Source organism: Kogia breviceps, chromosome 17 (genome assembly GCF_026419965.1).
Source record: "Kogia breviceps isolate mKogBre1 chromosome 17, mKogBre1 haplotype 1, whole genome shotgun sequence".
Lineage (NCBI taxonomy): Eukaryota > Metazoa > Chordata > Mammalia > Artiodactyla > Physeteridae > Kogia > Kogia breviceps.
Genome location: NC_081326.1, coordinates 47,508,860 through 47,533,627, shown reverse-complemented (window position 1 = coordinate 47,533,627; position 24,768 = coordinate 47,508,860). Strand labels below are relative to the sequence as shown.

At 37.5% G+C, this 24,768-nt stretch overlaps 1 long non-coding RNA gene across 1 annotated transcript in view; it reads left to right on the top strand.

Moving 5' to 3' along the window:
* The first annotated feature begins 474 nt into the window (after positions 1-474).
* The window catches only part of LOC136792874 (uncharacterized), a 70,580-nt gene continuing 46,286 nt past the window's right edge, over positions 475-24,768 (top strand). Inside the window, exon 1 of the long non-coding RNA XR_010837428.1 lies at positions 475-537. This is a non-coding gene — a long non-coding RNA (uncharacterized lncRNA). The remainder of the gene's footprint in view (positions 538-24,768) is intronic.

The window sequence follows — 24,768 nt, the reverse complement described above, 5'->3', positions numbered from 1 at the left end:
CGGGAGAGGCCACAACAGTGAGAGGCCCGCGTACCACAAAAAAAAAAAAAAAAAAAAAAAAAAAAAAAAAAAAAAAAAAAAATTATGTAAACTTTGCGTCATTATGTCCAAGCATTTAATGTTAAGGAGAAGACCATGGCAGGTCTGAATTTTCTACTTCTGTAGATAACTATTTTTCCTGGGAATCTTGCCAGATTCTTTTACTTTGTGGTCTTAAATTTTTTTGGATATAGTTAGATAGTAATCTCCTTTTCCTAATTTTGTACACAGAAGGAGGTTTCATTCTACATACACTCTGAGGTATTTCTTTAGCTTCTTTTATTCCATTTATGGGTTTTGTTTCTGTTCCATTTATTCTGGATTCATCTTTAGCAACATAAATTATCTTTTGCCTAAATTTCTATTCTCTGTGCTCCATAGCTATAATCTTCTCTTTAGTTATTGTTACTCATTTGAGTTTCTTCTGTCTTCTAGGGGACTTCTTGAGCAGCACGGAGAAGAAAGAACGCATAATGTGTCAGGGAAATGCCAACTAAGGTAAGCAGGTTCCAGATCATTCCGATCATTCCTTGCTTTGCTCACAAAACTGAACTGCAGAATAAGCCAGTATTTCTAAAGATGTGTTCCACACCAAACTAGTCCTGTGAGACACTCCATGAAAAAGAAACAGCTTCCATATTCAAAAAGTTTGGGAAATCTTGCATATTATATCCTTCCCTTTTTTAGCGGTTCACAGCAAACATCAGCATTAAAACTTATTGTATGGGATTAACACATACACAAAACTATGTATAAAATAGACAGACAAAAAGGATTTACTGTATAGCACAAGGAACTATACTCAATATCTTGTAATAACCTACAATGGAAAAGAATTGGAAAAATATATATTTCTCTATATAACTGAATCACTTTGCTGTCCACCAGAAGCTAGCACAATATTGTAAATCAACTACACTTCAATCAAAAACAAAAAACAAACAAAAAATTATTATTAAGAAAAATGCTTACTCTCAACTTGGAATTTTCCACATTTTTTAAAATATATACTAACAGTGTATGGCAGTTATTGGAGTAAACTTTGGGAATTGCTGTTGTCTTCAATGGGGAGTCACTGAATGGCTTTTATCAGGCAACAGACATTATCAGATTTGCATTTATAAAGATTACACTGAATTTTGTGAGAATAAGATATTAAGGGCAAAACCAGAGAAAGAAAAATCAAGTTAACAGTTGTTTTCATAACCCAAAGCAGAAACCTAACTACGGAGATAAAGTCTGTGGATGTCCTTTACTGTCACTGGGGAACCTTAAAGAGGGGGGGGAAATAGCCTATCATTTGGGGCTTACAGGGAACAACAAAAAAGCCAGCTATGGATGCTTTTTCTCTGTCTGTGCCCAGATATTACATAAAGCCCATTTCCAGAAGAACTGTGACCATAAATTTAACCTTCAATTTTGTCTCTTCGAATTTCTTCCAGCAAAGAATTCCAGCACAATTCTAGTTGTTTTTCACTCCTTAAATTGGATAAAGGGCAATGTTGTCCTTTGTGTGTTCTTTTGCCATTTCCAACTACGTTTTTTCCTGAATTGTTCTATCCATTTTTCTTTAAGAGAGTTATCTTATTTTTGTTCTTGAAGAGTTCACTGCTTTCTTTAAAGGCAGAGCACTGTCTGTGGCTAAATAGCCCAGGTCACAGAGATGACTAGATCCATTTTATTTTTCTAGTCAGCTCTGCCAACTCTTTTCAATATTACTCTGGCTCCAGTTGATTTATTTTTACTCTCGCTACTAAAAACCTGAAAGTTTCTCTACATAAAAATGCTCTTCTTGCTACTTCCTTCCAGCCAGGCTTTCAGGAAAATAATCAATGCATACATCCTAAAAAGGATTATGAAGAACTATTAATTATTCCTGCCATATTGATTCCATTTCGTTACTTTTTTATGAACTCCAATTCCATTTTACCCATAACTTTATAATAGTAAATAAATTCCTTAATACTTACACTATGAACAAAGAGTAAAGGAATTGAGTAATTTTACCTAAAAAAGCCTATCATTATAACATGCTGATATTAGGAAATTTGCCGGTGGTCCTGAATGTCCTAACCAGAATTTAGGACAGTATTTAGACTAGAAGATCCTTTTTTTTTTTTTTTTAATTGGAATTTCTTTTATTCTGACCTGCCTTTGCAGGAAAAAAAAAAAAAAAGGGATCCAGTCTAACCTCCCAAAGAATATCTAAGCTGTGAAATCTATGACTAGCAGTCACTCACTCTCCAGGGGTCTTCCCTATTATTGGTCAGGCCTAACTGCTCTTCCTTAAAAGAGTTGTGATCACCCCCTGCTCTATCCCACCCCTGCCATCATTGCAACATCAACACGAATGTTTACTAACCACCCACCCTTTTAAAGGTTCTTTTCTAGGCCCTTTGGGTAAGATAAATGTTAGGTTTAACATTTGAAAGCCATGAGACTTTGATGAGTTTCTTTTCCTAGTTGTATATTTTCCTGTGTTTTATATGGAGAGGATTCTACCAACTACATCCACAACTTGTGCTGGGGAGTAGAGGTTCTTTTGCATTGGGTCATCAGGTGAAAGCCCTCTTTGAAAAGATGGCATTTGTACCAAGAACTGAAGGAGTTGAGAGGGCAAGCTGGGCAGCTATCTGGAGGAGAGGCCCTCTGGGCAAAGGAACAGGAAGTGCAAAGTCACTTTGAGGAACAGCAGGAAGGCGAGTCAGGCGCAAAAGTTTGTGCACGAAAGCATTGAGGGAGTGAGATCAGAGATGTATAGGGGACCAGACTGTGTAGGGTCTTGTAGGCACTGCAGGAATTTTACTCTGAATGAGATGGGAAAGGAGTCAACATTTTGATAAGAAGAACAATTAGTACTCTTTCACAAAACTAGAAACCACTCCATATTTTAGCAGGAAGGGAGGTATGCAAGGAAATTTGTGTTTATAAAATCATTGGCAGGACTGGAGTAATGAAGATCAGAGAAGGTTGCTGCCAAGCAGTTCTTAGGTTCATGACTAACTTTCAGAGTCGTTCAGAAGTTATGGGAATTGAAGGAACAGCTGGAAAAATACCAGCATGGAAGCAGGTGATTCAAAGAAAAATCCCTGAGGCTCCTACAAAATCTCATGTCTTTCTCTACCATGCTAGAGGAAAAGTGCTATGGTTTCTGCTTCCATTCCACCTTCCAAATCTCTAGAGTAATTTTCTCCCATTGTTGACATTTGATCTAGAACTCCAGTGGCAGGAATTCTGGGAAATAAAGTTTCTAGGCTCCCAGGAAACAAGAGAGACTATAAAAAGTAAGAATGGTTCTAATGAACCAATAGATAATTCAGTGCAAATAACATAGTCAGACTTTTTTATTGGAGTATAATTGATTTACAATGTAGTGTTAATTTCTGCTGTACAACAGAGATTCAGTTAAATATATATATATTTTTTTATTCTTTTCCATTATGGTTTATGAATACAGTTCCCTGCGCTATACAGTAGGACCATTTATCCACTCCCTATATAATAGCTTACATCTGCTAACCCCAACTTCCCACTCCACAAGTCTGTTCTCCATGTCCGTGAGGCCATCAGACTTTTATTTTAAAAGCATCACTCTGGCTTCGGTGTTGAGAACAGTCTGGAAGAAGAAAAGAGTGGAAGCTGGGAGATCAGTTAGAAGATTGTTGCTCTTCACCACCATCTGGTTCCAGGGCAATAGCACTGAGCAAATATCGTACCAAAATTATAATTCCTCAAAGCTGGAAGACTGGACTGATCAAAGTTCTTGGTCTACAGAGGAAAAATAAATTTCTCAATTCTAAATGTACTTCTTTCTTCTCTGTAAAAGGGAATTATGTTCAGACTAAAATGGATAAAATTAATATCGGTAAGCCCAAAAGAGGTGAAAAGAAATTCACAAAAAGTTTTCCTGATATTCTAAATAAGTTAAAGTCACTTGTTTTACATTCCAGAGAGAGAAGGGGAAGCATGTACTGGTGGTGATATTTGTTGCTTAGAAAGATCCCAGAATATTTAAGATGTATAAATATCATTTTAATTTTCAAATAAAGGAGTGAAAAATGGGAGGATGGACTATACAAAACATACAGCAGTGACTTGGATGTTAAAACCTGAGCAAGATTCAATTATAAATCATAAAGGGATAGATTTTTTTTTAAGATCATTAAATGGGTCACTAGGGTCCAAAATTGATTTTTAAAGAACTATTTAAGTAAAAGTAACTTTTTTTCATTGTAGTAAAAACATAACATGAAATCTACCCTCTTAAATTTTTAAGTAAACAGTACAATATTGTTAATGATAGGCAATATTTTGATCTACAAATCTCTAGAATTTATTCAACTTGCATAATTGAAACTTTATACCTGTTGAACAACTCCCCATTTCCCTCTCCCTCAAGTCCCTGGCAATTACCATTCAACTTTCTGCTTTGATGTGTTTGACTATTTCAGATATCTTATATAAGAGAAATCATGCAGATTTTGTCCTTCTGTGACCAGCTTTTCATTTAGCATAATGTCCTCCAGGTTCATCCAAGTTATTGCATAATGCAAGGTTTTCTTCTTTTTTAAAGTTGAATTATATTCCGTTGTATTATACACCACATTTTCTTTTTTTTTTAACATCTTTATTGGAGTATAACTGTTTTACAATGGTGTGTTAGTTTCTGCTTTAGAACAAAGTGAATCCGTTATACATATACATATGATCCCATATCTCTTCCCTCTTGCGTCTCCCTCCCTCCCACCCTTCCTATCCCACCCCTCTAGGTGGTCAGGAAGCACAGAGCTGATCTCCCTGTGCTATGCGGCTGCTTCCCACTAGCTAGCTATTTCACATTTGGTAGTGTATATATGTCCATGCCACTCTCTCACTTCATCACAGCATATATATACCACATTTTTTTATATCCTTCTAGTCATTTATAGGCATTCAAGTTGTTTTCTTATCTTGGTTAGCGCAAATAATGTTATAATATACCTGGGAATAAAGATATCTCTTTGAGATATTGATTTCAGTTCTTTTGGATAAATACCCAGAAGTGGGATTGCTAGATCATATGGTAATTCTATTGTAATTTTTTGAGAGACCTCTATACTGTTTTCCATAGTGGCAGCACCATTTTATGTTTCTACCAACAGTGCATAAGTCTTCCAATTTCCTCCACACCGTCACCAACACTTACGTTTTGTTTTGTTTTTTGGATACTAACCATTCTGACAGGTATGAGGTGATATATCACTGTGTTTTTGATTTGCATTTCCCTGACGATCAGTGATCTTGAGCACATTTTAATTTATCTGTTGGCCATTTGTATATCTTCTTTGGAGAAATACCTATTCAAGTCCTTGCCCATTTTCTAATTGAGCTAAAAGTAACTTTTTAAAAAATCTCACAGATAGAATTAGTAACTTGTGGAATCATAAAAGTATGGTAAATGTAGCATATCTGAGTATGGCCAAAGTTTTTGACAAATTCTCTTATTAATCTTTATGGAAAAGATGAAGAAGTGTTCACTGAATAAAGTGATAATTATGGTTATGTAACTTACAAAAAATATGCTAATAAGTCTAAAACAAACCAATCTTTTTATATATGATGTGGATGAAAATATAGATGACCTGTTCACCAAAACTGTAGAGGACATGAAACTCAGAAGAACATGAATTGTATTGGTGCCATAATCAACATCTAAAGAGAATCACATAGGTTGAAGTGAAGGACTGAAACTGAAAAGCAACAACAGCAGCAACACACACATAATATTTAAACATTATAAATATCAAGGTTTTCATTTTGAACATGAAAGGTTTCCTTCAAAGAAGCAGAATCTCTATGCGTGACCAAAAATAATGAATTTAAAAGAGGGATTAGACTTTATACAGTCATGAACATTAGGGAAGAAATCTGATCCTGAGCTCACTGTAGGTCAGCAGAGAAGCTAATCAGAAAGAAAAACTGCAAGTGAAGAGAGGAGAGTGAGGACAAACCGGAACTTGCATATATTTCTTCCCACCTGCAACTCAGTGACATGGATGATCTGCCAAAAGAAGTGGGTGCCCTTCGTGAAGCTGCAAGTTTACCTGGGCCAGAACTATGTGAAACTGGAGGAGATTGCTCAGCGGGGGATGGAAGAGTAGATGACGCCAGAGGGCGTCACAAAGTGAGTTCACAAATCCATCCCAAAGTGCATGAGCTGCAGTGGCATCCAACACCCTCAGGAACCTCAAAACATAAAGGCTGCTGCTTCACTGTTCCTTCCACGTATCACACAGTTTCCCTAAAGGAACCATGTAGTTAAGAGAATTCTGAAAACTACAGTTCCAGCTTAGCTCATTTGAACGGCACAAATTCATCACAGTCTAACTCTTTTTCATTTAGAAGTTCTTTTTTTTTTTTTTAGAGGTTAAATAAACCTCTTTTAACCTTATTTAACCTCTAAATAAATAGCAAAATTGTGCTTACACCTGACATGTTGCAGCTATCCCTCATACGACTGAAACACGCGAACTCTCTCAACAAAAAATGATACAAAAATGTCTCCTCATCCATTTGAGGGTGATGTCCTTTCTTCTTCTAGCTGAATGTCCCACTTGAATATCCTGTAACTTAAATACTGAGATTATTAACACAATTTATGTTAAATGTTGGGGGGATGAGAGAGGGGAAGAAAATAATTTATAAATAACCTGATATATTCATCTCAATACAGGAAATGATACTCAAGAACTGTTTCTATACATCCTTTCCAATTATACTCCAACTATTAGAAATGGATCCTGTTCACATTATAAGTTGTAGTACTTATCTGAATTACAATTATTTGTTTATGAATCTCCTTCCCCACAAGATTGTCAGTTTCTTTGTGATAGAAACGATAAATGGTCCATTGTTGTATTAGCACAATGTCTGACGTGTGTTCATATATATCTGATGAACTCTGCATTTCTACAATTTTATTGTTAATTAAGTGTAACATTATTACAGTATTTCTCAATGAATGAAACACTGCTGACATAGGGCTTTTAGGTCTCTGACTATCAGAAAAGACAGAAAAGATGGGTAGTAAAAGCCAGGATATAGAAGTGTGAGGAGAGAAGCAAACAGCTGCCTGTGCTCCATGTTCTATGAGTTGAGGGGCCCATGGATCCAACCAGCAAGAAAGCATCTGTTTTTAAAAGACAATGGCGTACAAGTGAAAAAAACCAAAATGCTAGGAATCAGAATACTCTTTCTAGGCTCAGCTCCCAGTTTAATTCACTGAATGATCTTGAAAATTTTACTTAGCCCCCCTAGTCTTCAGTTCCATCTGGATAATGAGAACTAGAGGCACAGAATCTCTCAGATCTTTTCCAACTTTAATTCTATTACATATACGAAGGTCTTTTTTTTTTTTTACTTTCCTATTCTGAAATTTTTGCTATTAGAACTCTCCTTCAAATTAGACCAAAACACTCAGGTCCTGACCACCAGAAGTCACTAATCCTTACTTGGGTTAGAATGAATGCTTTGATTAGAATAACAGATTCTCTACCTGTCAGTTTGGTAGTAAGAAGACAGAGTAAGCTTCAAATTATGGGTTAAAGTAGAATGACTGAACTGAATCTACATAGATCCCAATGCATCCCATCCCAAGTTTGAATAGACAGGGTTTCACAATACATGTAAGAACTATGAAGGTCTAGAGACCAGTTGCAACCAGCAGACCCTGGGAGACCAGGAAGCATCTTAAAGCCGTAAAGAGGAAAGCAGATCCTGGAAGAGCCACCAACGTGGAGTCCCTATTAGGTATCAGGTTTTATTCTGACCTTTACAAGGTTCACATCCCATAATCTTCCCAACACATCAATTAAGTTGGAATTGTGATTCCTTTTGTAAAGGAAGAAATAAAAGTTAAATAACTTGCTCAGTACAGGGACAACCATTTTTACAAATCACTGACAAAGAAGCAAATACTTTTGCATTTGATTTAAAATTCATTGGAATGAAGATAAAAATAACAAGTCTTGAGAGAAAATCCCTAGACACCTCTTTCTCCCACCTCACTCCTAGCAAGAGGCTCCCTAAGATGAGATTTTGTTCTGTTGGTCACTAGATTGTCTCCTAAGGTATTTGACAACATAACAATTTGGTTTTAGCTTTAAAGGCTTTATTTAAAATGAAAGATGTGATTGTCACTTCAAATAATTTTTAGTGATAAATAGATTATTTTTCCTGAGTATGGAGTGATGGCTAACCCTTGTCTATCTGGATTCAAATTTTTGAGGGCTTCAGTGATCCAGCCCACCCTTAGACACCAGTAATTTTTGACATGATTAGACTTCAAGTCCTTGCTGCTTGGCCATTACCATGAAGTACAAGTATTTGCATGTGTGTGTACATACATGTGTGTGCATGTACATGAAAGACATGCATGACTGTGGGATCACATTCATTTAGAAATTAAAGTTTACTTAAATTTTTATCCATACTCTATGAATCTCTGCCTCTGTACAAACGTCCATTCATTTAGAAAGGAAAGAATCTACTCTAACTGCACCTCTGGAACTAGAGAGTATTTCATTTGACTAACACGAAGCATCTTTAAAAACATCAAGTTACATTCAACTTATAAACACTTTTTGCTTTTGAGTTTTTAGTATCCCATCCATTGTAAAACAGAATAATAGCTAGACAGGTAATAAAAAATATACAATGGATGAAAAGGACAAAGCATGTTCTCAACAGAGAAAATAGGCTATGAAGCTGTTAAGACAAGAAAATAACCTGAACAGAAGACAAAAAAAGGCATAAGAGAAAAAATAAAGAAACAGAAGGAAAGCCTTCAAAAGTATTAATCAGATAAGGATACCATGATGGAATTTAAAAAAAAACAAAACAGTATAAAACCAAAAGTCAGTCCAGAATGAAGTCTTCTACAAGGAAAAAAGGAGCTTAAGGACCTTCCAGGACTTTGAAGGCCTGGCCCTGTCAGATGGCTGGAGGGATGGAACGTACCCCAGATGCCTGCACTCTGAAACTTTCTGATGAGAGTAGCAATGTAAAGTATCACACATTTCAAATCACCAATGTTATAAGCTTCTGCCTCATGAGAGCTGTTCACAAATACGTCCTCTAACAGGAAAAGCTCGCCATGAATCTTTCTTGCAGGCAGTGCGCATTTTAATGAATGCTAACATGTTTGCAAACATAATGAAAATAGTATTTCCCACAGAGCAGTGTGAGATTATTTGAATAAAATATCTGCCTTTGGACATAAGGCTCTGCTGATGATCACAGTAGGATCTGTGCTTTATTGGTGGATTAGAAGCCACAGTGCAGTACGGACATGTGCTTTATGAGGACTGGCTGTGGATACCTCTCACCTGCTGACATCTGCCCAGATTGCCACTGGTTTTAAATCTCTGCCTCTGAAGTTTAGGAGCTAAAACTCTGGCACTGCGAAAGAGCCATGTCTCTAAATGAGAAAGTCTCAGGAGGAGATGAAATTCAATACCAGAATTTCAAATATTTTATCATTGTAGAACAGAAACTGACACAAGAAAAGGAATACAATGAAAATGGCTGGCTCATAGGACCCCAACAAAGTGAAAAAAGGTGGCATTTCAATGATAATGGAAGTACTACACCCTTGGGAAGGAGGAACACCTGTCTCCTAGCCATTTGCTTTGATGGGAAGATATCTTCTTCATTTGCGGGGAGCAGGTTCTAGATTCGATGGCTCTAATTCTGTAGGAGACTGTGTGTTTGCTAAAGGAACATAGAAGTCTAAGGGTATTTGTTTCTGCTAAAAACTGCTTCAGACTGCAGTCCACACCCCATTGGCCAGCACTGGGTCACACAGCCACACCTAAAGTGCAAAACAGGCTGCAACGTGTTGTCCAGGATATGCTTAGAGAGCTTTTCAAACACACTACACGGTCCTTGCTACACCCAATTAATTTGAAACAGATTCTTTGTATGTTTCAGGAGAACTTGAACTATCTATAATACATGCAAATTAGTAACAAATAACAGTAATAATTCTGATGATAGATATCAGATTTTGAATACTTTCAACTAATCTTTTGATTCTCCAAAATTAGAATAAATTGAAGTATAGTGACAATGTACAATGCAGTATACTCATTCAGGGCCAAAACCATGCCCATGCTGTTATCCACTCTATCTTGACAGCACCTCATCTGATAAATGTATGCGTTCAAGAAATAGTTCTTGTATAAATACAAGAAAACTCTACTTTAAACTCAAAATCAGAGAGGCATACTCTCATCACTAGAGGTCAAGAAAATTTTTTTCTGGGAAACCAGGAGCTACTTCTTTGGCTTGAGGGAAGCATAAATCTGGCTTCCGTGTCTTCAACATGTCATGGGCCCCTATGTTTCCTAGAAACAAACAAAACCTAGTCTAATGAGCTGAGTCCAGTAGTCTTCAACCATCATCTTCAGCAAGGACAGGTATCTGGAGCATGGGCTCTGGAGCCAGACTTCAGAATTTGAATCTGACTTTATCAATTTCTATCATGTGACCTGAGGCAATATGGTTAACTTCTCTCTGGTTCAATCTCTCCATCTGTAAATTTGGGGTAATAGAACCCTCTGCACATTATTTCTGGAAGTACTAAAATAATGAATTAATAGATGTAAAAGCATTTACAAGAGACCCTGTCCAATAGTAAGCATTCAGTAAATGCTCACCATAAATGATGGCACGGACATGGCTTTGCAGAGGCTGAAGCTAAACCATAGGCAGGGTTGCCCCATCTGCAGCTTCCAATATTGACAAATATCTTTGTCAGATTTTCATGTTTTCAGAATTACGGGCTTGCATTTAAGGTGAACATCCCTCTTTACCCATTTGATATCCACAGTTGTAGGAATAAAAACTAAACTTTAGAGAGCATTTACTATTTTCCACACAATTTTATAGGCATTTCCTTATCGGTATTTATGGAAGTTTAAATATATGCTACAAGCATCACAGTAAATATGAGAGCTTTAACTGGAAGGTAGAGAATCTCATACTAGAATCTGTGCATTTTTCAAGGGTTGGGCATTGTGATTTTCTACAGGTCCTTGGAACTGACAGATACAGCACATTATCCTCTGCGTCCTCCACAGCACCACCCAATGCACACATGCATACAGTAGGGTCTCCCTAAGTATCTGTAGAATAGATGGATACATGGGTGGGTGAGTGGATGGCCAGTAACTTGATATATGAACAATGGCATGACATTCACCCTCCCTAATTCACATACCAATACATTTCATCACAATAAATTCAATTTAAAAACCTATGAGTGCCTTATACTGTGATCAACTCAGGAGCCCAAATGGAGTGAGTAGCATTAACAAGGAGGAAGCCATTCTAAAACAATTTGGAATGTTTTCACTTTCTTGGACTCCCTGGTGGTGAAGCAGGCACTTGATTGCTTAGCACACCTATCTGCTGAATATTCACACTGATGGAGGGGGTAGCGATGCAGAAAATACCTAACATCAGATAATCCAAAAGTCATTTGCATTTGGCTCAGGAATGCTTTGCATAATAATTTTGCAGCTGATTGATCCTCTTGGGTTTGTTTGTGCTGATATTAAGGAAGTTTTCATTCTGCGAAAATACTGACAGGAAATAGTGGGGTATATGGCTAAACATAAGCATAAGAAAATCATTCATTTATTTATTCATTCATTTATCAGATCTGAATGAGTGTTTAGCTATGCCAGGCACTGTGTTAGGTTCTAAGAATAAAAAGAGAAATGAGGTATTTATAGGAGGGACATAAATAAATATAAATAAGAGTTAGCCATATGTCATCTTAGTCCTCTGAATACACATGTTATTGTGCTCCAGATTCATCTTTCTCTATACAAATATATTTATCCTATCTGAAACAATAGTTAGCTTAGATATAGATATTCTAAAACTCAGGTTATAGTATTTATTCTCATGAGGAATTAATAGCAGACACATATAATACTACTACATTCTAGGACTGTTCTAAGTGCTTTACATATGCTAACTAATTTAGCTTGATAAAAATACCTACAAAAGGTAATATTTCTATCACCCCCATTTTACAGATGAACAAACTGAGGCTCAGAAACTAACACCTAAGGCACTAAAGTTTATAAGTGACAGATCTGGGATTTGAATCTAGGCAGCCTGGCTCTAGAACCTGCATTCTTAATCACCATATTCTATTGCCCTCTTCAATCAAAATGCCAAATGGAATGAGACCTAAAGAATATCAGTGATCCTTGTACAAAAAAATTAAATTAACTCCCTATTTGCACCCTTATAAAAATTAAATTTCATTCATTAGAAAACTTCAAACGTTATGAATGTCAAAAGATATAAATAGATTTCAAAGAAAAATAACAACCTGCTGAAAGAAGAAATTTGCAAAATATGTTACAGTGAAATAATACTTATGTAATAGGAAAGTGAGGAAATGGTACAAAGAATTCACAGAAGAAATTCAAGGGTCACTAAATCTTTAAAATGATGTTCAAACTAGTTATCAAGAAATGGCAAATGAAAAAAAAAAATTGGCAAAAATCTAAAAGCTTAACCCCACGGTGCATTGACCTGGATGTGGAGAAACAGGAACATTCATTCACTGATGTTCAAAGTAGAAATGGGTGGTATGCGTTGGAGAGCAATTTGGCAGGATCTAGTAAGTGTACACCCTCTTAACTCCTCATTTCCATTAAGCTTGAGAGGAAATCTCACCTGAGAGAATCTCTTGAAAGAACACATATGCAAAGATATTCGCTGCAGCATTGTTTGTAATTATGAAAAATTGTAAAGAACTTTAATACCCAGCACTAGGGAAGGGAATAAATAAAAGGAGATATTGTCCCAACATGGGATACTAACACAGTGATAAAGTAATGAACTTGTGCTATATCCATTTATTTCAACATCTAGACACTCCCTGGTGGTCTAAGGGTTAGGATTCGGTGCTCTTAACATCTATATATTTCAAGACTACAATGCAATACAAGACTACAATGGAAAAAATGCAAAAAGTTTAATACTGTACATGCACATTTGGAAAAGCAGAAAAAACAGTATACATGGATACAAATATATTTTTGGAAAAATATTAAGCAAGAACTAGAAGGACATATACTAAATTCATGAAAATCATTGAGACTGGATACAGGCTCAGATGAACATAATTGAAAGATCAAAGGAAACATCAACTTTGTCTTAGTTTTTCCAGAGCAAGGCTCACACCAATCAAAAAACAATTTTTTAATAATCAGTCTGGAGTGCTTTTAATATTAACCTGTATACTTTGTATGTTTTATATTGTTGGAAGACAAAGAACGAAGACAAAGACATCCTCTTGGGTGATGATGTTTTTATTTAAATTTGAAACGTGAACTAATCATCTACTACCTGGCACGTATTACTTTCTGCTTTTGATTATAACTGTTTGTATGCGTGCCTTACTTCTTGTATTGACCAAGCTCTTTAAAGGTAGAATTTAGATTAGTGTCAGCTTTGAAGTTCCTTTAATTCACACACATGCACAAGCATATACACACATGTACACACACATACACACGTCTGTACATATACACACCTGTACATATATACATGCATGTACATGCACACACATAGACACACCCATTCCCACACATGCCCCTTACTCCTACATTTACACAAAACCAAACAGTCCCTCCCAGTTTACTGAAAGTGCTGTACTTTCAATAAACATTTATGGAATGAATAAAGAGCTTGGATAAACTACTCTTGCTTTGGATAACTTGACTTGGAAATTTGTTCTGCTGCAGCAAAGCCAATTCTGGTAGAAATGGAGCAACAGGTGGCTAAACAGTCCTGTCTCACTCAGTTGAATCATCTATTCAGAGGTTTTAAGATGCTTTTAGCAGTCGTTATTTTTTCAAATAGCATCTTACTTTGAAGCATAAACAAATAAAACATAATAGGAGAGCTTCTCTGGTTGAACCAGGAAAGCACTTCCATACCATTCCCAAACACATGCATCCCACAGTCCTGGGAGAAGTTCCAGAAAACCCTTATGATGCAAAAAAGCACCGTGTAAAACATCGCTGTATTTACAGTGCAGTAGCATCGTGTTCCAAGGCAGTTAGCAAATGGCTGGTGTAAGGACTGTTGATATTTTCCTGTGTCTTTTGCTGCTCTGTGCATTAACTTGGCCTTCCTTTCAGCCCCACCCTATCTCTCCTTTAAAACCATTGTCTCCTTGACATGAAAAATGTACTTCAGAAAGCCTAATGGCTAATTACATCAAAGGGAAGAAAGTCCAAACCTCAAACAAGGAATGATTAACTGCATAAGCTTTAACGAAAGCTATCACACCCTCGAAACGACTCCTCTTCTTTAATAAAAATGTTTCCAGTAATTTATTTTCTGACCAAGTTTGTGTTCTCTGCCCAGGAGTGACTCCTGTTTTGTTCACTCCAGGCTTGTACCCTTTCTAGGGCTGGCCCTGACCATGGGCAAAGCAGGCAGTCACCTACATAATATGATTTACACAAATACAGCACATTGAGGGAACAGATACCAGGCCACATGGGAGAGGAAATCCTGCCTCCTCAGTACTGTTTTCCAGGGTGTGTTACACAACATCTTAGTGGGTTTGCATGAAATGCAGAAAACAATGACAAGGGAGGTCATTCTATGATCAAATGATGATTAGAAATGCTGGATTAAGCAAAAGTAATAGATTTAATTATCAACAGACATTTTAATTCTCTGTTTTCTTAAAACAGGTACCAGGAAAGATTATATACACATGTGTTTTCCTTCTAAAAGTTCCTTGAAAGTAAAAACTATGTCTGTGACTGTCAACACTATATCCCCAACACTCAGCATGGTGCCTGTAATATAACAGACACTCAGTAATGTTTCTGAGTAAATTAGTAAATCACTAGCCACCGTTGTTGTGAGTAATATTTTACACCTACGCAATGACCTGAGTGCCTTCATAAGCTGTATCTCAATGTTGCCTCAAAAGAATCCCAAAGAGATGCAAGACAAGAATAAAAATCTATATCTCACACATTAGGAAGATGGGGTCAAAGAAGTATGAAAGAAGAGAAAAAGGAACGAAACTACAATTTTTGTAGACCTACTCTGCTTCTCTACTACTATGTGGCAGCTACATGCCAAGTTCTTGATATATATACTCTCTTTTTATCCTCACAACAGTCCTGTAGAGTGCCTATTACAGAGGAGGAAACTCAGGGTTCTAAGGTCAAATATTTCACCCAAAGATACACAGGGAGGCAATGGAAGCACTAGGGACAGTACCTGTGTCTTCTAATCCTTGACCTAGTTTAATTGGACTATTCCTTACTAAATGGACATCAGGAAATGAGTATTGGGAAGAAACAAAAGAATCAAAGAAACAAAACAATCTTTGGCGTGAGACAATCTTGTCTAAAATATCACACATCTAAATTTAACCTTAAAACAACCTTGTAAGGTACCTACTTTTTATATGTTCTTTATACAGATGAGGAAACCAAAGCAGAGAGGGGTTAATTAATTTGGCCAGGATGACACAGGTAGTAAGTGTTGGGGCCAGGAAAAGAATCATGCTACTCTCTTTCACATTAAATTTAATTAACACTTAATTTCAAAGGGCTTTGATATATATAATCTAATTTTTCCTAACATCAGCCCTGTGAGGTTAGGCAAGTAGGTATTATTAGCCCCACTTTAAAGAGGAAGAATTTGAGGGTGCATCCAAGCCACGATCACACAGTTAATAGTGAGAAGAGCCAGAGCAGACTCAGGTCTCCAGACTCTTAGCTCATTGCTTTTTCTATTTCACATTCTTATTCCTACAGAACAGACTATTGGACAAGACTCTTATGACTGAGGCCACACACACTGTCCCAAGTCTCTCTGTGCAGGGCAAGAGTCAGACGAACCACTGTGTGACCTTGGAAACATTACTCAGTGCCCTAGCACAATCTCCCCTCTTCTCCTGCCCCAAAAGGCAATCCCTTTGGGGGAAATCTGTCAAGTTTGGTGTTGAGAAAGCAAGGAAACCCAGCATTTGGGGAAGGAGTATGTGGTCAGCTACATCAATTGCTGTTAAGAAGTCAGTAGACAAATTTTGAAAAATGTTCATATCAGCATATAATGAACACCTACCAATCTTGTTCACTCCACCCACCTGCCACCTATGTATGTTGCAAAAGCAAGTATCTGGCATTGTCTTCCAGAATCCTTGGCAAGAGCCTTAGAAAAGAGGAAAAATATTCACAACCACTGTCTCACAACCCTGAGCTCCTAATCTTGTTCCTTCCTTTTGGGGCTAACCTCACTGCTAGAAATGTCGTCCTAATAAAATCATCATATATCTTTTCTTCTTTCATAGAAGACTAAGATTCCCCACCAATTTGGATCTAAATCCTGGAGCATAGCATGCTGATCACGTGAGAGAGCACGGGTGAAATCATGAAACGTGGTGCCCAACATACAGCAAATGCTTAATAATTGTTAGCTGAATAAGAGTCTTTTAACAGTTTGGATAGCCAAGAGTCTAACTTTTTCTTGTGTCAAAGTATTTTTGTGTGTCCAGAAAAGGTTATGAATAACCTCAAGAACCGTGTGTGTGAGCACGCACGTGACACATTTATACCATTTATGACAATTGGTAACGCGGAACGTTACTGACTTGGAGGATTGAGTTATGAATGACACAGCACAGAGGAAACGTGAAAGAACACAGTTTTAAATGCAAGGTCTGAGTGCTGATTGACATACTTTGTACGATAATAAAATCTGGCAGGTGCATTAACTTGCATTCCTCTGATCTGTATACATCCACACTTGTCTTCTTAGGGTACTTGGTAATAAGCTTCTTTAAAGATCCCTGAGTAAGCACTGAAGATACTATCTAGAGTATGTATCACTCAGTCTTTTTAGAATGGCTTTTTCCTGCTCCTTTCGTTTTCTTAAGAAAATGTCAGTTTAATCATTTCCTAATGCTTTGATAATGTGTTTCTTTTACATAGCTGTAGAACACTCATTTCACTGTTTTAAAAGCATAAGTGTAGATGTAAAAGTGCCAGGTAAATGAGATTACTTTTTCCTAATGAAATAACCAAAGAGGAGTTTAAAGTTTGCTAAACTTACATGGTATTTTCAGAGCAAATAATAAAGTCCTAGCCCTCCAATGTGTCTCTAATTTGATAGATTAACATTTCAATATCTGCCTTACTGGAACATAATCAATTATTGGAAAATAGGGAATTCATTTATCTGAGGTGATCTGTCATCTATTAGGTGGGTCTGCCTCCAGGTGAGTGGGGACTTCAGCAACATGGAACACTAGAAGGAGGACATGGGACCAGATACCAGATAGGATCGGAAGCTATTGGGTTGGCCAAAAGTTTCATTCATTTTTTTCAGTAACATGGCTCTAGTAGCACTTAGCTGTCTTTAACGTCATTCAAAACAATTTTGTTAGATTGTATGTGACAGCTGTCATATCAGCATGCATTTTAAAAAAGACATCAAAATTGGTGAATTTTTGTGAAGCCATTTTAATAATGAAGATGGAAGAATAAAAAGCCACATTTTCGCCCTATTATGCTTTACCATATCAAGAAAGGTAAAAACTCAACTGAAACGCAAAAAAAGATTTGTGCAGTGTATGGAGAAGGTTCTGTGGCTGACTGTATCAAAAGTGGTTTGCGAAGTTTTGTGCTGGAGATTTCTCGCTGGACGATGCTCCATGGTCAGGTAGACCAGTTGAAGTTGATAACGATCATATCGAGACATTAATTGAGAACAATCAACTTTATACTATGTGGAAGATAGCCAACATACACAAAATGTCCAATGAAGTGTTGAAAATCATTTGCACCAGCTTGGCTATGTTCATCACTTTGATGTTTGGGTTCCACTTAAGTTAAGTGAAAAAAACCTTCTTGACCGTATTTCTGCAAGGGATCCTCCACTTAAAAGTAATGAAAATGTTCCATTTTTAAAACAAATTGTGATGGGTGATGAAAAGTGGACGTTGTACAATAATGTGGAATGGAAGAGATCGTGGGGCAAGTGAAATGAACCACCACCAACCACACCAAAGGCTGGTCTTCATCCAAAGAAGATGATGTTGTATATATGGTGAGATTGGAAGGGAGTCCTCTTTTATGAGCTCCTTCTGGAAAACCAGAGGATTAATTCCAACAAGTACTGCTCCCAATTAGACCAACTGAAAGTGACACTCAACAAAAATAGTCCAGAATTAGTCAACAGAAAACACATAATCTTCCATTAGGATAACGCAAGACCACATGTTTCTTTGATGACCAGGCAAAAACGGTTACAGCTTGGCTGGGAAGTTCTGATTCATCTGCCGTATTCACCAGACATTACAACTTCAGATTTCCATTTATTTTGGTCTTTACAGAATTCTCTTAAGGGAAAAAATGTCAATTCCCTGGAAGACTGTAAAAGGCACCTGGAACAGTTCTTTGCTCAAAAAAATAAAAAGTTTGGGGAAGATGGAATTATGAAGTTGCCTGAAAAATGGCTGAAGGTAGTGGAACAAAACAGCGAATATGCTGTTCAATAAAGTTCTTTGTGAAAATGAAAAATGTGTCTTTTATTTTTACTTAAGAACCAAAGGCACTTTTTGACCAACCCAATATCAACGCAGTATTATCCCAAAACTGATGTGGGACCTCTGCAGGGGTAGCAGGACTTCAGCAAACTCAGAGTTTGTGGAAGGGTGCCAGTATAAAACATCTAGCCACTAAGTGATGAACAAATGTAAGAGGCCAGGTGGAAGAAAGCCTCACAACCGAGAAGTAACCATGTCTCTGCTCAATCTGTCCATGAGCAACTATCCCAGTGGGGACCCAAGTTCTCACCTTGAAGACAGAAGCCCAGTCCCCTGCAGGCTAGAGCAACATGGTAGAATTGAGGACAGGAGTAGAGAGGTAGAGAAAAAAGGGGAAGTTGCTTATGTAAAGCTCAGTATGGTGGGCAGAGCATAGCAGCAGAAGCCCAGAAGATCAGCATGAAAGATGATGGGGTCATGGTCCAGATCTTGTTCGAGAGAGAGAAGATCTGGCAAGGGTTAGGAAAAGTGACAATTTCTTGGTCAAGCAAATTGAAGTTCAGGGTAGGGCCACGAAAATTTACCAATTCTAAACCTTACTTGTCACTTGAGTTGAAAGCCACTGCTAGGGTCAGGAGTAACTCAAAAGTCACCTCAACACTTTAGATTTAGAGACAGTGTCAGTGAAACTTATTCTAGTCTCCAACAAATACTGGGCCAGAATGTTAAAATGTTCCCAGTGCTGGTTGGATTAAGATTTGGAACGGGACAGAGGGCAAATCCTGCCATGGAAAGTGGACAGAAACGGGGGAAGACAGGCACTCATGTTCTCCTATATTTTTATGTGAACCCCAGAAATCCCCTAGAACAGCAGTCCCCAACCTTTTTGTCACCAAAGACTGGTTTCGTGGAAGACAACTTTTCCATGGGGGGGGGGGGGGTGGATGGTTCAGGTGGTAATGCAAGCAACGGGGAGTGATGGGGAGCAGCAAATGAAACTTTGGTCGATCGCTCACTGCTCACCTCTTGCTGTGCAACCTAGTTCCTAACAGGCTGAGGACTGGTACTGGTCCACGGCTCGGGGGTTGGGGACCCCTGCCCTAGAAGAACATCTTTGCCACAAAGATAATAGTGAGATAGAGAAAGCTGAATTAACACAGGGTCTTCCATATTGTTGAATGCTTAACCATATTCAAATAGTTAAGCCATAATACTTTGTAATACTTTTGTAATACTTTGACGTATTCAGTTTCTTGCAGTAACTGGATCTCTGAGAAAAGCTCATTTTAATGTCTTTCTTGAAAATAATGGTAACTAATGATACAGGTAAAACTGTCTCTCTCAGGAGTGTGGCCACTTATTCTGGGTCTGAATTTCAGAAAGCACAATGGAAACGTTTGCTCTTCAAGTTGGCCTTTGGAATGCTCATGCATCCAGATTTCATCAAGGAACCCCTCAGAACTCCCTGTTGATAAAAGATAGTATAATCACAACCAAGGTTTTCTACTCACCGCCACCCCCCAAATTTAAACAGCCAATTAAATCTTAACTTTCATGTAATTACCTCTCTCTCTATCAAGAATGAAACACTGGATACCCAATACTTACATGTCATGTAGATGGCCATCTCCTAGAGAATGTTGGGTTTTTTTTTTTTACCTTCTGTCTTGATTGGTTTTCTAAAAGTATCTCTTCTGAAACATGTGGTCTTGGAGCCCGAGTTGCTGCCACTGCCGCCGCTACCAGCATCCAGCCTGGGTGTAGGGGGCAGCGGGCTGGAGGGGCATGGGAAGACGAGGAGCGCATGCTGCGATCAGCACCGGAGACTGGACGCTTGGCCGCGAGGATTCCTGAACTCTGCTCTGAAGGGCTGTTGTGAATCCTGTGAATGTTGCACCCTGTGAGCAAGTGAAGCTAGACTACACACAAAGGAAAAAAAGAAGTTCACAGGAATTTTAGAGAACATGAAGACTTAGAAATTTCACCAGCTCTGAATATTATTGGCCCTTGAGGTGGAGTAGACTACAGAAAACTCCAACTTAGTTAAGGAATAAACCTCCATGTGGCTGACAGGATTTGGTGCTCCAGTTCGATGTCAGGCCTGTGCCTCTGAGGTAGGAGAGCCGAGTTCAGGACATTGGTCCACTAGAGACCTCCCAGCTCCATGTAATATCAAACAGCAAAAGCTGTCCCAGAGCTGTCCATCTCAACTCTAAGACCCAGCTCCACCCAACGACTACAGTGCTGGACACCCTATGCCAAACAACTAGCAATACAGGAACACAACCCCACCCCTTAGCACAGAGGCTGCCAAAAATCATAATAAGGTCACAGACACTACAAAACACATCACTGGACATGGTCCTGCCCACCAGAAAGACAAGATCCAGCCTCATCCACCAGAATACAGGCACCAGTCCCCTCCACCAGGAAGCCTGCATGACCCACTGAACCAACCTTACCCACTGAGGGCAGACACCAAAAACATCAGGAACTACGAACCTGCAGCCTGCGAAAAGGAGACCCCAAACACAGTAAGTTAAGCAAAATGAGAAGACACAGAAACACACAACAGATGAAGGAGCAAGGTAAAAACCCACCAAACCAAACAAATGGGGAGGAAATAGGCAGTCTACCTGAAAGAGAATTCACAGTAATGATAGTAAAGATGATCCAAAATCTTGGAAATAGAATGGAGAAAATACAAGAAACATTTAACAAGAAACTAAAAGAACTAAAGAGCAAACAAACAATGATGAAAAACACAACAAATGAAATTTAAAATTCTCTAGATGGGATCAACAGCAAAATAACTGGGGCAGAAGAATGGATAAGTGACCTGGAAGATAAAATAGTGGAAATAACTACTGCAGAGCAGAATAAAGAAAAAAGAATGAAAAGAACTGAAGACAGTCTCAGAGACCTCTGGGTCAACATTAAACACACCAATGTTCGAATTATAGGGGTCCCAGAAAAAGAAGAGAAAAAGAAAAGGACTGAGAAAATATTTGAAGAGATTATAGTTGACAACTTCCCTAATATGGGAAATAGTCAATCAAGTCCAGGAAGCATAGAGACTCCCATATAGGACAAATACAAGAAGAAACACGTCAAGACACATATCAATCAAACTATCAAAAATTAAATACAAAGAAAAAATATTAAAAGCAGCAAGGGAAAAACAACAAATAGCATACAAGGGAATCCCCATAAGGTTAACAGCTGATCTTTCAGCAGAAACTCTGCAAGCCAGAAGGGAGTGGCAGGACATATTTAAAGTGACAAAAGGGAAAAATCTACAACCAAGATTACTCTACCCAGCAAGGGTCTCATTCAGCTTTGGCGGAGAAATCAAAACCTTTACAGACAAGCAAAAGCTAAGAGAATTCAGCACCACCAAACCAGCTTTACAACAAATGTTAAAGGAACTTCTCTAGGCAGGAAACACAAGAGAAGAAAAAGATCTACAATAACAAACCCAAAACAATTAAGAAAATAGTAATAAGAACATACATATCAATAACTACCTTAAATGTGAATGGATTAAATGCTCCAACCAAAAGACATAGACTGGCTGAATGGATACAAAAACAAGACCCATATATATGCTGTCTACAAGAGACCCACTTCAGACCTAGGGACACATACAGACTGAAAGTGAGGGGATGGAAAAAGATATTCCATGCAAATGGAAATGAAAAGAAAGTTGGAGTAGCAATTCTTATATCAGAAACACTAGACTTTAAAATAAACACTATTACAAGAGACAAAGAAGGACACTACCTAATGATTAGGGACCAATCCAAGAAGAAGATATAACAATTGTAAATATATATGCACCCAACATAGGGGCACCTCAAAACATTAGGCAAATGCTAACAGCCATAAAAGGGGAAATTGACAGGAACACAATCAGAGTAGGGGACTTTACCACCCCACTTTCACCAGTGGAAAGAACATCCAAAATGAAAATAAATAAGGAAACACAAGCTTTAAATGATACATTAAAGGTGGACTTAATTCATATTTATAGGACATTCCATCCAAAAAAAAACAGAATACACTTTCTTCTCTAGTGCTCATGGAATATTTTCCAGTATAGAGCATATCTTGAGTCACAAATCAAGCCTTGGTAAATTTAAGAAAATTGAAATTGTATCAAGTATCTTTTCTGACCACAACACTGTAAGACTAGATATCAATTACAGGAAAAAATCTAAAAAATACAAACACATGGAGGTTAAACAATACACTACTAAATAACCAAGCGATCACTGAAGAAATCAAAGAAGAAATCAAAAAATACTTAGAAACAAATGACAATGAAAGCACGATGACCCAAAACCTATGGGATGCAGCAAAAGCAGTTCTAAGAGGGAAGTTTATAGCAATAAAATCCTACCTCAAGAAACAAGAAATATCTCAAATAAACGACTTAACCTTACACCTAAAGCAATTAGAGAAAGAAGAACAAAAATAACCCTAAAGTTAGCAGAAGGGAAGAAATCATAAAGATCAGATCAGAAATAAATGAAAACGAAATGAAGGGAACAATAGCAAAGATCCATAAAACTAAAAGCTGGTTCTTTGAGAAGGTAAACAAAATTGATAAACCATTAGCAAGACTCATCAAGAAAAAAAAGATAAATCAATAGAATTAGAAATGAAAAGGGAGAAGTAAAAACTGACACTGCAGAAATACAAAGGATCATGAGTGATTACTACAAGCAACTATATGCCAATGAAATGGACAACCTGGAACAAATGGACAAATTCCTAGAGAAGCACAACCTGCTGAGAATGAACCAGGAATAAATAGAAAATTTAAACAGACCAATCACAAGCACTGAAATTAAGACTGTGATTAAATATCTTCCAACAAACAAAAGCCCAGGACCAGATGGCTTCACAGGCCAATTCTATCAAACATTTAGAGAAGAGCTAACACATATCCTTCTCAAACTCTTCCAAAATATAGCAGAGGAAGGAACACTCCCTAACTCATTCTATGAGGCCACCATCACCCTGATACCAAAACCAGACAAAGATGTCACAAAGAAAGAAAACTACAGGCCAATATCACTAATGAATATAGATGCAAAAATCCTCAACAAAATACTAGCAAACAATCCAATAGCACATTAAAAGGATCATACATCATGATCAAGTGGGGTTTATCTCAGGAATGCAAGGATTCTTCAGTATATGCAAATCAATCGATGTGATAAACCATATTAACACATTGAAGGAGAAAAACCATGTGATCATCTCAATAGATGTAGAAAAAGCTTTTGACAAAGCTCAACACCCATTTATGATAAAAACCCTCCAGAAAGTAGGCAAAGAGGGAACTTACCTCAACATAAAAAAAGCCATATATGGCAAAGCCACAGCCAACATTGTTCTCAATGGTAAAAAACTGAAACCATTTCCTCTAAGATCAGGAATAAGACAAGGTTGTCCACTCTCACCGCTATTATTTAACATAGTTTTGGAAGTTTTAGCCACAGCAATCAGAGAAGAAAAAGAAATAAACGGAATCTAAATTGGAAAAGAAGTAAAGCTGTCAATGTTTGCAGATGACATGATATTATACGTAGAGAATCCTAAAGATGCTACCAGAAAACTACTAGATCTAATCAATGAATTTGGTAAAGTAGCAGGATGCAAAATTAATGCACAGAAATCTCTTGCATTCCTATACACTAATGATGAAAAATCTGAAAGAGAAATAAAGGAAACACTCCCATTTACCATTGCAACAAAAAGAATAAAATACCTAGGAATAAACCTACCTAAGGAGACAAAAGACTTGTATGCAGAAAACTATAAGACACTGTTGAAAGAAATTAAAGATGATACAAACAGATGGAGAGATAGACCATGTTCTTGGATTGGAAAAATCAACATTGTGAAAATGACTATACTACCCAAAGCAATTTACAGTTTCAATGCAATCCCTATCAAACTACCAATGGCATTTTCCACAGAACTAGAACAAAAAATTTCACAATTTTTATGGAAACACAAAAGACCCCGAATAGCCAAAGCAAACTTCAGAAAGAAAAATGCAGCTGGAGGAATCAGGCTCCTGGCCCTCAAACTATACTACAAAGCTACAATAACCAAGACAGTATGGT